This window comes from Fistularia commersonii, chromosome 8, assembly GCF_037954325.1.
Source record: "Fistularia commersonii isolate RoL2024-O1a breed Wild chromosome 8, RoL_Fcom_v1.0, whole genome shotgun sequence".
Classification (NCBI taxonomy): Eukaryota; Metazoa; Chordata; class Actinopteri; order Syngnathiformes; family Fistulariidae; genus Fistularia; species Fistularia commersonii.
The window spans coordinates 5,917,661-5,933,368 of record NC_141291.1 but is presented as its reverse complement, the minus strand read 5'-3'; positions in this window follow the sequence as shown (position 1 = coordinate 5,933,368).

Sequence of the window (15,708 nt, the reverse complement as noted above, 5' to 3'; positions counted from 1 at the left end):
CCAAGTAGGGGGTCCAGTCAGGGGCATGGGTAAGAGACCCAGTGCAATGGGATGTAAGGGGACTCGGTAGGGGCTCCAGCCAATGGGCCTGAGTAAGAGGCCCAGATAACAGGCCCAGGAAAGGCAAGGTGAGGGACCCAAGTCGTTGGTCCAACCAATAAACCCAGTTAAGCGGCCCAAATAAAGGGGCCACCCCACGGGCAACTCCATTGAGCCCCACTAAGAGGCCCCGTCAATGGGTCCGAGAGAGATACGCAGGTAAGAGACCCAGACAATTTGCTGATCCAATAGGCCCCAGTAAGAGGCCCAGGTATGTGGCCGAGATATGGGGCCCCACCAATGGGCTGCTCCAACAGCTAAGTCAATGGGCCCCAGTACGTGGCCTAGGTAACAGGCTCAAGCAATGGGCCCTGGTAAGACATCAACCTAAGTCCCTGTAACAGGCAGCAACTCTTTCCATTTTTCAGCCCCATAGCCACACTCTCACCTGTCCATGTCCGAGAAACAGGTGAGCCTAGTCATTGTAATCCGCTTCTCTGACATATTTGGAAGTGAAAGTCTGTGTTTCAGGTCTGGCCATCTTGCTCTATTACACGCTCTTTGCTGTATTCATCACCATAATCAAAAAGTTTTGTCTCATAACTTTGTTTTGATTTTTCCAGCTGCCATTTGACTTGCCTGACTTTTAAAACCCGACTGCTCCTCACCATCTCGGCTCAACACTCCCGAGCCTCCGAGAGCTGTCCTCCAAAAAAAAAAAAAAAAAAGGCAGTGCAAGGTACAGCATGAATTCAGATCAATTGAACGATCCCTGTGTGTCGATGACTCTCATCCAAAGTGCCTGATGGTTAAATGCCTGGTCTGACAACTATGATAAGACATGGTTCACTCACACTCCTTCAAAAATGAAGGATGATACATATTTTAGGGAGGGGACTCATCATCATCCTCACCAACACTGGAAATCTATCGCTATCTCTGTCAGTTGTGTCAAACCAGCATTGGAACCCCTGCAGTTTTCACACTAGCCATATATTGGAGTGGAAGATACCATCATCTTCCTGTTCACGCTTTACACGTCTGACTTTAGCTTCTGATCACAGCAGAAGTTCTCAGACAACTACCATCGTGGGCTGTATCAGCAGAAGCCAGGAGGCTGAGTACAGGACTGCGGCAAACAGGTTTGTGGAGCGGTGTGGACTAAACCAGCTGCAACTCAACATAACAAAAACAAAGGAGTTGGTGGTGGACTTTAGGTAACGGTGGACCAGTCCAAACCCAATCTCCATTAGTGTGGCTGATGTGGACATTGTGGACGAGTACGAGTACCTGGGCATCCATATAAACAAAGATATGCACACACCTATTCACCATGCTAGCTACTTATAAAATCTCCAAGTCAAAATGATCTACCAACTATAAAAATGCAAAAAATGTATTTACCGTATGTACCGCACTATAAGGCGCACCGGATTATAAGGCGCACCTTCAATGAATGGCCTATTTCAAAAAAAAATCATATATAAGGCGCACTGCATTATAAGGCGCATATAATAGAAGCTACAGTAGTGGCTGGGGTTGCGTTATGCATCCACTAAATGGAGCTGCGCTAAAGGAAATGTCAACAAAACAGTCAGATAAGTCAGTCAAACTTTAATAATAGAATATAAACCAACGTTCTGACAACTCCCAAAACAAGTTAGTGCATTCACAATACGGTACCGTACGTACCGGTAGCTCATATAGGTATTTGCGCCGCCTTCATTCAAACAATGTATTTCCAACTCACTTTGTCACAGTTCAAAGCGTTTCATAAAACAAAGGACCAAGAAGGACCGCCTCTAAAATCATTGATATTAAGTTTGAGTGCTGGCACTGTTGCCTACATTCGAATAGTGACCATGGTGACACTTTTACTTGCTGCTCTCTGTTCAACAACACACTGTTCAAGTTAGTCCTTTAACTGTGGCCATCTCCCTTTGTTCCCTCGGAAACTCTGTTTAGTCTTCTTTACTCGGCGCAGGTCATCTTATTGCTTCCTCCACTTCCGTACCACTGATTTGTTAATGTTGAATTCTCTCGCTGCTGCTCTATTCCCATGTTCGCCCGCGTGAATGAGTGCCTTGAGTTTAAACTCCGCGTCGTAAGCGTGTCACTTGAAAGGTGGCATTTGGGGGTCTTTACACACACACCAGTGGTGTGGAACTGGAATTCCCCTTTATCGTTTTTACTGCTGCTACTTCGGCGACGCACACACACACACACACAAATGGAAATGAAAACGCCCGCTTCGCGCAGTCATATGTCCTGGCATGCACCGAGCTACCTCTACGGGAGAAAATGGAGTCTGCGGCTGCTTCCCGTAGTTGTGAGACCTCTTGCAGCTCAATATTGATCCATATATAAGGCGCACCCAATTATAAGGCGCGCTGTCGGTTTTTTAGAAGATTGAAGGCTGTTAGGTGCACCTTATAGTGCGGAAAATACGGTAATTATAAATATCGTAAATTCCAGATTATAAACTGCAACTTTTTCCCCTGCTTTGAGAACAGCGGCTTTTAAAATGATGCTACTAATTTATGGATTTTTATAGGGTAATTATGGTAGCTTCCTTCCCCCCAACAGCCTCACAGTGGACAATTGAAACTGTTTCGGCAAAACCACTCACATTCACGATAATTCTTCAGATCAGCCATTTTGCGCTTATTGCTAACACCCCAATCATAAAAAAGACGCGCAGAAATTCATTTCATGCAGCATTCAAGTTGAAAGTGATCGGTCTGGCTGTCGAAGAAGTTAATAGAGATGCTGCATGCAAGTACAGCATCTATTCTGAAAAAAAGCACTTGCATTATGTACCAGTAGTTATAGATGTTACCGTCATTTATTTAATTAAAAGTTTTCAAAAAAAATCTTTCCTGCAATATATTGCAGCATTAATATCTCATATTTCAACGGGGACACCTGCAGCTTATAGACGAGTGCAGCTTATTGATTTACTTTTTTTTTTCCTTTTAAAAATTAGTATGCGCTGCCTATATATAGTTGCGCTATATAGTGCGGAATTTACGGTATATTGAGATTTCTTTATATGAACAATATATGTTGGTGTACCTTGTACAACTCTGTACATTCTTTGCACATTTTTTGTAAATTTTTCTGTTGACTGCAACTGAATAGAATCAGCCAGGGATGTATAGTCTGGACAGTAGCTACTGATAGCCGGCCTCAGCACACTTCGGAATGATCATCAGTCATGGTAGAACGGTAATTGGACATAATGATCTCCATGTAGTGTAACAAGCAATATGTAATAAGTGGAACAGTCCTAAAATGCCGCTCCACATTTCCCTTCTTCTGTATAGTGGTGGTAGACTGGCAGGTGAGGCGAATGCACCTTAAAAATTACATAGTAAAAAAAAAAAGTCCTCCTTCCACTTCAAGTGAAAGTTTTTACCTTCTTACTTGGCCCAGTATAATACCATTTATTTAGTTTAAAAGAAATACATTGGAGGATAACTAGGTAACTCGCTAACTTGCTAGAGTTTTGCAGCACTTAGCACAGTTGTATTCGCATGCATGGTGACCCATGTGTCAGAAAAGGTCAGATGTCAGACTGGCTGCCCTGTGTGTCAATTAAGGGACAAATTAAGAGAGGACACATGAAAAGGCTGAGGTCTATTTTTTTAATATTGTGAGATCTACCCACACTACCTTTGCAATCGACCAACGTGCTCCACACCCCTGACAATAAACTAGTCTGGACTAAAAACAAGGATGCTGTATACAAGAAAGGTCACAGCCGGCTGTTCTTTCTCAGGGGACTCTGGTCTTTCAACGTCTGCAGAGCCATGCTGCAGATGTTTGATCACACAGTGGTGTCAAGTGTCATCTTCTACACTGTAGTGTGCTGGGGCAGTAGGCTGAAGGTAGCCGACACTAACAGACTAAATAAGCTCACTGGGAAGGCTGGCTTCATCCTGGGAGTTAATGGACCAGTTAATGGACATCCTGGACCTGTTAATGGAGGTGTCTGTCTTTCTAAGAGTAAGGTAGATGTGCAGACTTGCGGAAACTGTAGAGTCCCATACAATGAAGTTATGGGAAAGAGTAGTGGGAACTAGACTGGGAGCAGAAGTTAGCATTTGTGAGCAGCAGTTTGGCTTCATGTCTAGATAGAGTACCACAGATGCAGTATTTGCTTTGAGAATGCCAATAGAGAAGTACAGAGAAGGCCAGAGGGAGCTGCATTGTATTTTTGTAGACCTAGAAAAAGCATATGACAGGGTGCCAAGAGAGGAGCTCTGGTATTGTATGAGGCAGAGAAGTATGTCAGACTGGTGCAGGACATGTATGCTAGCTGTAAGACAGTGGTGCGGTGTGCTGTTGCGGTAACAGAGGAAGTTCAAGGTGGGGTTGGGACTCTATCAGGGATCAGCTATGATCTCCTTCGTGTTTGCAGTGGTGATGGACAGGCTGACAGATGAGGTTAGACAGGAATCTCCATGGACCATGATGTTTGCAGATGACAATGTGATCTGTCGTGAGAGCAGAGAACAGGTTGAGGAAAATCTTGAGAGGAGGAGGTATGCTCTGGAAAGGAGAGGAATGAAGGTTAGTCGCAGCTAGACAGAATATATGTGTGTGAACGAGAGGAACTCATGTGGAACAGTGAGACTACAGGAGTGGAGATCAAGAAGCTGGAGGATTTCAGGTATTCAACAGTTGAACAGGGTTCGAAAAGGGTTCAACAGTCCAGAGCAATGAGAGCAGAGAGTGTGGAAAAGAGGTGAAGAAACAGGTTCAAGCAGGTTAGAATGGGTGGAGGAAAGTGTCAGGGGTACTATGTGATAGAAGACTATCAGCCAGAGTGAAAGGAAAAGTGTACAAGACAGTGGTGAGACCAGTGACACTGTATGGCCTAGAAACTGTTACAGTGACGAAAAGACAAGAGGCAGAACTAGAGGTTGCAGAGATGAAGATGTTGAGGTTCTCTTTGGGAGTGACCAGGATGGATAGGATCAGGAATGAGTCTATCAAAGGAACAGCACATGTACGATGTTTTGGAGAGAAGGTCAGAGAAGCCAGACTGAGATGGTTGGCTCATGTACAGAGGAGGGATAGTGAATATATTGGTAGACGGATGCTGGAATTGGAGCTGCCAGGCAGGAGGTCTCAAGGAAGACCAAAGAGAAGATTTATGGTCGTCGTGAGAGAGGATATGAAGGTAGTTGGTGTGAGAGAGGAGGATACAGAGAATAGGGTTAGATGGAGAAGGTTGAATCACTGTGGCGACCCCTGAAGGGAAAAGCCGCAAGAAGACGAAGAAGAGGAGAGGAGGAGGAAGAGAGGAGGAGAGGAGGAAGCCGCTCAGTATCAGGGACAATGTCTCTCACCCCTTGCATGCTGTACTGAAGCCCTACCAGAAAACTTTCAGCCGAGATCATCAAGGAGCACCAGAGAGCATCACAGGAGGTCTTTCTTACCTGTGGCTGTCAAACTATATAACTCCTCCCCTTCTTGCAAGAAGGAAACCTGACAGCAAAAAACAATTAATATCATGTTTCGAGTACATACATATAACGTTGGAGCCTTCCGACAAAAGAATTTCCTTTGGGATCAATAAAGCTCTACTCGTATTCTATTCTATTGTATTCTATTCTATTCTATTCTATTGTATTCTATTCTATTCTATTCTATTCTCTTGTCTGTGCTCCGACCAGAAATGTACATAAATGAACAAGGTGGCGTTTGGGCACGTCAAGAAAGGAGAGCATTTCCCTGACATCAGGGAGCCAAACAACAAGAAGGGGTTAGTTACGGTATTGATAACTGTAAACATCGTATTTACCGAAATTTCTGGACTATTTAGCGCAGCTGAATATAAGGTGCACCACTTAAAAATAACAAAACAAATATATGAGTACATATATAGCCCGTACTTGTCTATCAGCCGCAGGTGTCCTCATTGCAGCATGAGATATTTACACGAAAACATTTTTTTTTTACTTTTAATTAAATACATACCGGTAACATTCACAAATACATACTGGAAATGCTATTTTCTAAACAGTGCCTGTAACACAACTGATGAAAAAGATTAATAATAAATAACACAAGGAAAATTCCATCCATTTTCTATCCCCGCTTTGTCGCACTCCAGCTGATCGCTCCCTTCGTCTTCCTCTTGCGCACTAAAACCAGGAAAGTCGTCTTATTCTGTGTCTGAATTTCACTGTAATTTAATTGATCCTATGTGACGAGACTACCGTAATTTTTGGATGATAAGCCGCGACTTTTTTCACATAGACAACGCTGCGGCTAATATATGGACTTTTTTGGGGGGGGGGGCTAACGAGCTTCACGCCGCTAAAACGTTTCTCCTCGTCACATCAGACCGATGAAATGACTGGAAAATTCTGAGGCCGTTCAACTCCGACACCAAAGAAGATGACTTTGACGGTTTTAGTGCCCAGGAGGAAGCCCAAGATAGTGATCGGCTAGCCGGTAGGGCTTATATTGAGGTGCGCTCAATAGTCCGGAAATTACGGTAAATGTTTTGGCGCATGAAAATATAGCCCCCAAAAAATCCATAAATTAGCTGGATCATTGTTCAAAGCATGTGGAAAAAGTAGCAGATTAGAGTCTGGAAATTACGGTATTCGAGAAGCTGTCAGTAACACCTGTTGACCCCCGGTGGCAGTACAGTCCCATCTGCCTCCTGGCTATCAAACCAGACCCTTCATCCATTCATTCATCCATTCATTCGCAGGCGCTAAGGGCCACTCTCTTCACAGAAGAAGATAAGGGCTTACAATTGGCACTGCAGATTGTTTCAGCAGATGGAAATCACAAACTGCCGTCCAGAAATTCATTCACTTATTCATTCATCTATACTGCCTATCCTGCACTCAGGGTCATGGGGGGCAGAGGTGGAGTTGTACATGCAACTTGTATGTACATGCAAACATACAACATACAATGGAAGTTGGAGAACCCAGAAGATACCCTTGCAGACAGAGGCAGAGCATGCAAGCTCCACACGCAAAGTTCCCCTGAAGGAGTCAAATCGGCGACCCAACTGTATCGTCAAACGTTCTCTCATCGCGAGAAACTCGGTTTTGTGTCAGGAGGCGAGGCGCCAGGTTTCGAAGAGAAAAGTAGGAGCCGCCGCGTCCGTGGGGTCGGAGGGCCGGGCGCCGCCGTTCTCTTTGGATTCGGACAAAAGGCGCACGAACTGCATTGAACTCTGTCAACAAAAACGACCACATGCTGCCTCTGAGGCTAAATTTAGCCCCAGTGACACGCAACACCGCTGTGATTTTATTGCCGGGTTTGTCTTTTACCCAGCGGCTTCAACCCCGTCCGTCTGGTGCCCGGCCGCTGCCCGGCCGCTGCCCGGCTACCATCTTCTCTGAATAATACCGATCTTGTTTTGTGTCTAACGAGGCTGGAGCCAATCAGCTGGGTAACAATGTCAACGATCATGTTTGTTTATCGTCACGTGTTATGATGCAAATTGTGTCCACGAATAAAACTATGCCGCCCCCTCTTCTCTCATCCATTCAGCACCAGGTGGACACTCTCTGAGGGACAGGGCTCAACCCCGAACGCTTAACTGTCAATCACAGGGTCCAAGTATACAGAGACATCCAGCTGTTCACTCTCATTCATGCTAATGGACGATCTAGAGTCGTCAATGACCCTGCTGGCTGATTTTGGACTGTTGAAGGAAGACGGAGAACCTGGAGAGAACCCAGGCAGGAGAACCTGGAGAACCTGCAGAAAGAGAACGCAGTGGAACACTAGACTAGAATCAGGACCTTTTTGACTTTTAGACAAGAGTTCTAAGCTCTGTTTTTGGACTATTGGAAAGGTGACAGAGAACAAGGAGAGAACCCAGGTGGGAAGAACATGGAGAACCCAAACAAGGAGAACCCAGTGGAGGACTGGATTTGAACCAGTAACTACATGACTTTTAGACAAGAGTTCAGAAGAAGACATAGAGAAAGGAGAGAACCAAGACAGGAGATCTAGGAGAGAACCCTGGCAGGAGAACATGGAGAACCTGCACAAAAAGAACCCAGTGGCCGTTGGATTACAACCAGGAACTCAAGAAAACTCCCATCAGCTCTTGCAAAGTATACAGTGTACCATAAGCTGGTGAGAGCACCTGAATATCGCCATGGAAACTGTTAGGATACCTAAAGAAAATCTGTCAGAAAATGTTCGACGTCTCAGCGGAAAACTACAAAAATGATCGAAATACTTGCTTTGTGTTTTTTTTTTTTTTTTTTTTTTTTTTTTTTGCATTGTAGGGTTTAAAGTTTAAATCATGAAACGTTAAAAAAAAAAAAAAAAATCACATTTAACCGCTGATGCTTCAAAACTGCTGTTTGCAAAACGCAAGTGTCGCGTAAGCACCGGGGGGGGTCGCAGCGGCGGCAGGGAAAAACCCGGCTTTGCTGACGCCGACGTCTCCCCAGATTTCGGACAGTAAATTGTGAAGGGGAAAGGAGAGCGGCCGTCACTTTTTAAGAGTATTTCTTCGAGCTGCTTTAACGGGGAAATAACAGATAATTAAACTGTCAGCGGCGTCCACTCGCCCGGCAGAGGATCACCCAGATTAAAGACGGACAGGAGCGAATCCTGACTCAGCCCAGAGCCGCCGTGACTCAGCTGCGGAGGTGAGCCCGCCGCAGGCCCAACGCCGGCCACCTCCGACCCCGATTCAAGGCTCCGGAAGAGACTCATCCTTCCAAATTACCGCCTCGGAGCAGGAAGGTCCCTGGTGCGATTCCCACAGGGGAACAATGCATTGGATTCAGTGGAGATCCGACGTTGAATGAGAATGAGAAGGTGAACGGTTTTATATCTCCTTATGCGGCTCTGAGATTGACTGGCGACCGGTTGGGGTCAAGCCCCGCCTCCCGACAGCTAAGATAGGCTCCAACCACCCATAAAGAAATGAATGAATGAATGAATGAATGAAAGATCATTTTCCTCGTGTTTGTGCCACCTGGCTCCAGGGTCCTATTTCCTGCCATCTGATCCCCCCCCCCTTTCAATCATGGGCATTGTCGGAGTTGACATTTGTGAATGAATGAATGAATGAATGAATGAAAGATGGTTTCTGTAACATTTGTCCCATATGGCTGCGGGATCCCATTTCCTGCACACTGACCGCCACCTCTTTCAATCACAGGTGTCATCAAGGGGTGATATTTGCAAATGAATGAATGAATGAACATTTTCCTAGTCTTTGTGCCACATAGCTCCATGATTTTTTGCAAGTATATTTCCAGCTATTTCAAAAATGGGCGTTGTCAATGGTGACATTTGTGAATAAATGAATGGATGAATGAATGGTCATTTTCTTAGCATTTGTCCCATATGGCTGCAGGATCCCATTTCCTGCCCACTGACCTCCACCTCTTTCAATCACAGGTGTCATCAGGGGGTAACATTTGTAAGCAAGGAATGAATGAATGAATGAATGAATGAATGATCATTTTCAAAGCATTTGTCCCTCTACAGGGTCTGCTTTTCTGCATGGTGATCTCTACTTTCAAATATTTGAGGTTGTGGGAGGTGACATTTGCAAATGAATGAATGAATGAATGATCATTATGTTTGTCATTCTGGAAGCTGATCTTAGCTTTTTCTATTCATGGACATAGTCAGGGGGGTTACATTTACAAATGAATGAATGAATGAATTATCATTTCCCTAAAGTTTGTCATTCTGGAATCTGATCTCAGTGTTTTCTGTTCATGGGCGTGGTCATGGGGATTACATTTTCCAATGAATGAATGATGGAATGAATGATCATTTTCTTAACATTTCTCCCGTATAGCTGCAGAGTCCCATTTCCTGCACACTGTTTCAAATCTTTGACGTTGTGGGAGGTGATATTAGCAAATGAATGAAGAGATGAATGAATGAATAATCATTTTCCTTATATTTGTCATTCTGGATGCTGATCTTAGCTTTTTCTGGGCATGGTTGGGGGGTTACATTTTCAAATAAACAAATGAATGAACGAATGAATGAATGGCTCATTTTCGTCATATTTTTCCCATCATGACTGCAGGGTCCACTTATTTGCATCCATGCAACTTCTTTTGATTCATAGGCATTAACGGGAATTAGATTTTTGAATTTTGAATTAATTAATTTCAGGGCCCACTTTTCTGCACAATGATCGCCATTTCTATCAGGTTGACATTTCCAAATGAATGAATGAATGAATGTTTATTATATAAAGTTTATTTTTGGTTATTTGGGTTTTTTTGTCTTTGTTTGTGTGTTTGAAAACCTCAGTGCTAATTTGATGACGACTTACCGAGTACATTCAATAGAAGACAAGAAAAGTGACCTGGATGCCTCGTATTTTTTAAAAGATGTTTTCGTTAAAATGATATTCAGAAGTTACATTCGAAGAGAATTCAATTAATATTAAAAGGCAATTTTTTTTCTTTTTTTCACCTTCAGAATCTCAGCCCAGTTCCATCCATCGTTTATTCCGGCGCCGGCTGTTTCATTCAGGTAATGATCTGCAAACTGGCCTTTCCCTTTCCACGGGATATGACACGAGCACAAATCTCTCACGGAGGTTAATGGCCATGAAAACACGCCGCCAGAAAACACACAAAGGAAGTGAATGCAAAGCAAACGCTGGGGGAGAAAGATTGTCGCGAGGGTTTTTTAAGCCCCGTGATAAAAAACCCACCCGAGCCGCTCTCAGGTTTCATACGCCGCCTTTACGGCACAAAGGTTGGAGATAATAAGCGGGAGGCTGCTTCCAGCCCGCGGGACAGATGTCCCCCGTCCAACGGCGGCCCGGCCTGCGGAAAGGTCAGGCCGGCTGCTCCGACACTCATCAAACAGCAAACGGCGGTCGGGACACCCGCGGGTTCACACAGGCACAAATGCGATGCATGCGAGGCAGCCGGGCGGCCGGACACCTGTTGTCGGGGCCGGCAGCAGAGGCACGGCGGCCTCTAAAATAATGAATAAATATAATAAAAATAAATATAAAATAAAATGACACTAATTTAAAAAATATATATACAATATAATAATAGTTCATATGTGCCACAAGCTAATGTGATGATGAGATTCGCAGTGAAAAAACAAAACATGCTGCAAATCTGAATCTGAAAATATTGAGGTATTGATTAATAATTAAATGCAGGGGGTAGAAAATCCAAATAAAATATCAATTTTTACAAAAATTTAGGATTTTTATAATTCTTTTTTTAAATTATTGTCATATGATAAATGAAAAAAATAGATAACCAATTAATATCTAATTAAAAATGATTGATTGAATTATTAAATAAATAAATGGATAAATAAATAAATAAGGAAAGCGTTTGAGGGGGAATAGACGTTCCCCGACCTTCTGTCACTTCATCTTTGATCTCGGAGGGGTCATAGGTCGTGACCTAAAATGCACCGCTTCAAATGTGTGTGTGCATGTTTTTGTGATTCATCCCATTTTTGTACCATGTTGTTTATCAAACCATATTATCCCATAAGATGAATAACTTAATCGACTTTACAATACATGTTTCTTTTTTAAATGAAGGCGGAAACAAATGACAAATACTCCATTGCCGGGACTGGTAAAGGTCAAAGGTCATCAGACAGACCCACATGTCTTAACTGTAAGAGATTAGCATTTAGCCCTCTATGAAGATACGCACATTAAATAGAAATCTGAAATTTTTAACGGATAAATGCAACTGAATATGAAGAGGTAAAGGAAGAAAATCCAAAAACTACATCCAAGAAATCAGCGGATTGACAAAAACATCACAATCAGGGATGCTGAGTTACATTTTCTTTCTATCTTTTTTTTTTCGCCCCGCGAGGGCTGTGAGAGCGTCTCAGGGCTTGGAAACACACGGCGGCCCCGAAACGCGTCTCCTCGCACAAACAGAGACGCTTTAATTAATGGAAAGTGGCGGCTCGGCCCGGCTCGGCTCGGTTGCATAGGAACAGAGGGGAAGTGTGTCACTGGAGGGCGAGAGCCGCTCATAACAGGGACGGAGGAGGAAAGACATATTTACTTCAAACTGCAAGACTGCCGAGATTATTACGACAAGGCTGGGGGGGGGGCAGGGCGAGGGCGGAGGGGGGTGAAATCAGGGTCCTCGTTCCCCCCTAGCTCGGGATCTCCTCCCAGGGAGAAGGAAGCTTTTTTTTTTTTTTTTAATAAATTGGGGACATAGGAAGTATGATCCCGCCCAGTCGCATCTGTATGGTTATTCCACCCGCGCCTGCATGTAAATCCTCAATATAATAAGATAAAATAACTTAACAATTTAATTAAAAAATGTAAGTGGTAAAACAAACTGCAGATTTTTTTTTAAATGAGGGGGAAATGACATTCTGATTTAAAGGGGAGATATAGCGATGCATGATGCATTTGTTGTGTTTTTTAATTATATTAAAATGATTCAAAAAAATTGCAAAACATAAATTTGTGGTTTTTTTATTTTATTTATTTATTGCATGAAAGCGTGAGGAACTGGATGTTGGCTGGACATGGGGGGGTACGACCCTCCCTGGCGTTTCTTTTTTTTTTAATCTGTGCCAAAACTACTATAATATTCTCAATAACAGGATTTAAACATCGCCTTGCACAAAAAATATTTTTATATGTGTGTGTAAAAAACATTAAGAGTTTGAAAAGCCGTACTCACATGTGAAAACTCCTGCGTTCGTCCGAAATACCGCGGGTTGGTCTCCTCCGTCCGGCGCTCACTGGCCCCCCGGGGCGGAGGCGCGGGCTGGCCGGCGCATGACTCCCAAACTCCGGCCGTGAAAAAAGGGGGTAACCGTAGAGAAGGGGGGGGACAAGATTAGAAAAAAAAAAAAAAAAAAAAAAAAAAGTGTGTGCAGGAGTGGAGGGTTTAAATCCCGACAGAGATGGATGAGTGGCTGGCAGCGTGGAAAAGTGTCCGGTGGATGGGTGGGGGGGGTCGGGCTCCTTCACTCCGTCTGCGCTTCCGTTTCCGAGCGCGTCTTCTTCCCGCACGCAACTCCGCTTCCCGCCGTGCGACTTACCCCCCCACCCCCCCAACACACACACACACACACACACACACACACACACACACACGCCCCCCTCCTTTCCTGCGGGACTACACGGAAAAACTCCTCAGTCCGCGCACGCACACGCACACGCCTCCAGGTGAGACCTTTTCAAAATAAAAGCCCCGCCTCTCCAGCTGTTGCGTCGCTCGGTTCCTCCGGTGAAAGTTTCTTTGTTTGTTTGTTTGTTTTTTGTTGTTGTTATTGTTGTTGTTGTTGTTGCTGCTGCCGTGGGAGCGGAGAGTCGCGCTGCGTGTTGGTGGGCTCGGAGGGGTCTGAGCGGCCGGACTCCCATCATCCCCGCCGCTTGATCGCCCCCTGGACGCGGAGAGAGAGAGAGGGAGGAGGAAGTGTGTGTGTGTGTGTGTGTGTGTGTGTGTGTGTGTGTGTCTGCGTTCGTGTGTGGGGAGGGGGGGGGGCAGTATCGCGAGGTTACGCAGATTCTCACTGGCAAAATTGCCAAGAATTACATCACAAAAAATATCCAAAAATGTGTTACAAAATTGAACGTATAATTGCATCCAAATAGTTATTTATTCATTTTTATTTTTTTAAATAAATGAATATATCTATCTTTCTATATATTATATTATTTTTTAAGAAATACTAAATATATATACATATATGCATGAGGAGGAAAATGTGCATTCACGTGCCAATATTTTTTATACATGTATATAATTGTGTTTTATTATATATCAAAATTCATATTTATTTATATATATATATATATATATAAATTATGATAAAGTCACGTTATGCACCCTTTAGAAAAAAAAAGATAAGATAAACTATCGATCTCCGTGGGGGAAATTTCTTTGTCACAACAGTGGTACAGTTATGTCAAAAATAAAAAAGTAAAATAAATATGAATATAAATAAAAATAGAGACTCACAAGATAGAAAGAAATCCACAAATAACTAGACAGCAGGTAGAACAACAACAGTAAAAAACAATAATAATGGACAACAATAATGGACAACTCAAATATCATGATATTTATTGTTATTATTATAAATCATTAAAATAAATAGATAAAGCATTCAGGTAAAACAGGAACAAAATCCTGTAAAACCAAGAGTTGAACGATATTCAAATATTTAGAAAAAAATGGAAAAATGATTTTTACGCACACAACACACACACACACACACACACACACACACACACGTATGTATATATATATATATATATATATATATATATATATATATATATATATATTTACATGCCATATAGGCCCCTATATCATATCATTAAACTTAAACGAATAATATATTGATGCAGTCGCCTTCAAATTGATAAACCTTGATTAGTGTATCTTATAAAGTAGTGTGTAGTAGTTTCTACCTGTCAAACCAGTATACAGTATTTTGCCAAGTGACATTTCATGTTATTGATCAGGCAGTTTCCTGATTTCACTGATGAGCTGATTGGATCATGTGATGGGGCGGAGCTCTTCAGTGCCAATCAAGTCACCCAATCACCAACAGCAGCGTAAAAACTGGGTAAAATTCAGCAGGGTGTTAACATCCCATAATTAAAAAAGTCTCAATTGATGTATTGGCGGGTCAGGATATTGATGACCGATCATTTTTTTCTGGTTTGAAATGCTCGTGAGGGGAATCCAAACATCAGCCAACATAATTTCAAGTGACCCCCAACCAATCACAGTCACCTCAAGTGTGTGTGTGTGTGTGTGTGTGTGTGTGTGTATGTGTGTGTGTGTGCGTGTGTGTATAAGGTGGTTTGGATTGGTCTACCCACACCAAACCTCTGTCCAGAAACCCCAAGCCGAAAAACCCTTGTGACAGAATCTAGTGATTCAAATGCAAAATGTAAAGTTTATCTTGATATCTTGTTTGTTTGCTTCCTGCCACAGTGGATTTATTTCCCATCATGCTTCACTTCCAGGTGCAAAACATTTCCCTCCTCCCTCCCTCTGTTGTTTGCTGTCACTCGCTGTTCCATTCGTGCTCGGCGAGCGATTTATTTTTATAGGAGTGTCGAAAGAATCGGATTCTGTTTATTCTTGTGTGTTAAATAATTTTCTGTTGACACTCGTTGGGGAAAAAAATAATTGACATGCCTCTCAATGTTTATCCAATTCATGAAGGTATTCACACGTTAAGAGCTTTTTATGCGTATGTGTGTGTGTGTGCGTTTAGGGTTTTAAGAAAGGATCACACTGGTATGCAACATGAGCTTTATTAGCAAACTGAGTGTGTATGTTTAGCTTGTGTGTAAAGACATCATTAAGTGTGTGTGTGTGTGTGTGTGTGTGTGTGTGTGTACAACAAGCACCTGTCAGTCTGTGTGTGTGAAGTATCGGTACACCATTTAATATCAACTTGACATCAGCAGTTTGATATTCTGTCCTAAAGATGTCCTCTAAATATTTGAAATGTTAACAACAATATGCTTTAAAAAGAAGGATCAAATGAAATACTCATCTTCTTCTTCTTCTTCTTCTTTTTCTTCATCCTTTAAATCATTTTCCATAGGATTTCCCCCCCTGGCTTGCATTTTGACATTCATCTCCCTCAGGTTACGTAGGAGTGTCGTGTTGCTCTTACCTAGAAATCGATATATATGTTCGTTTT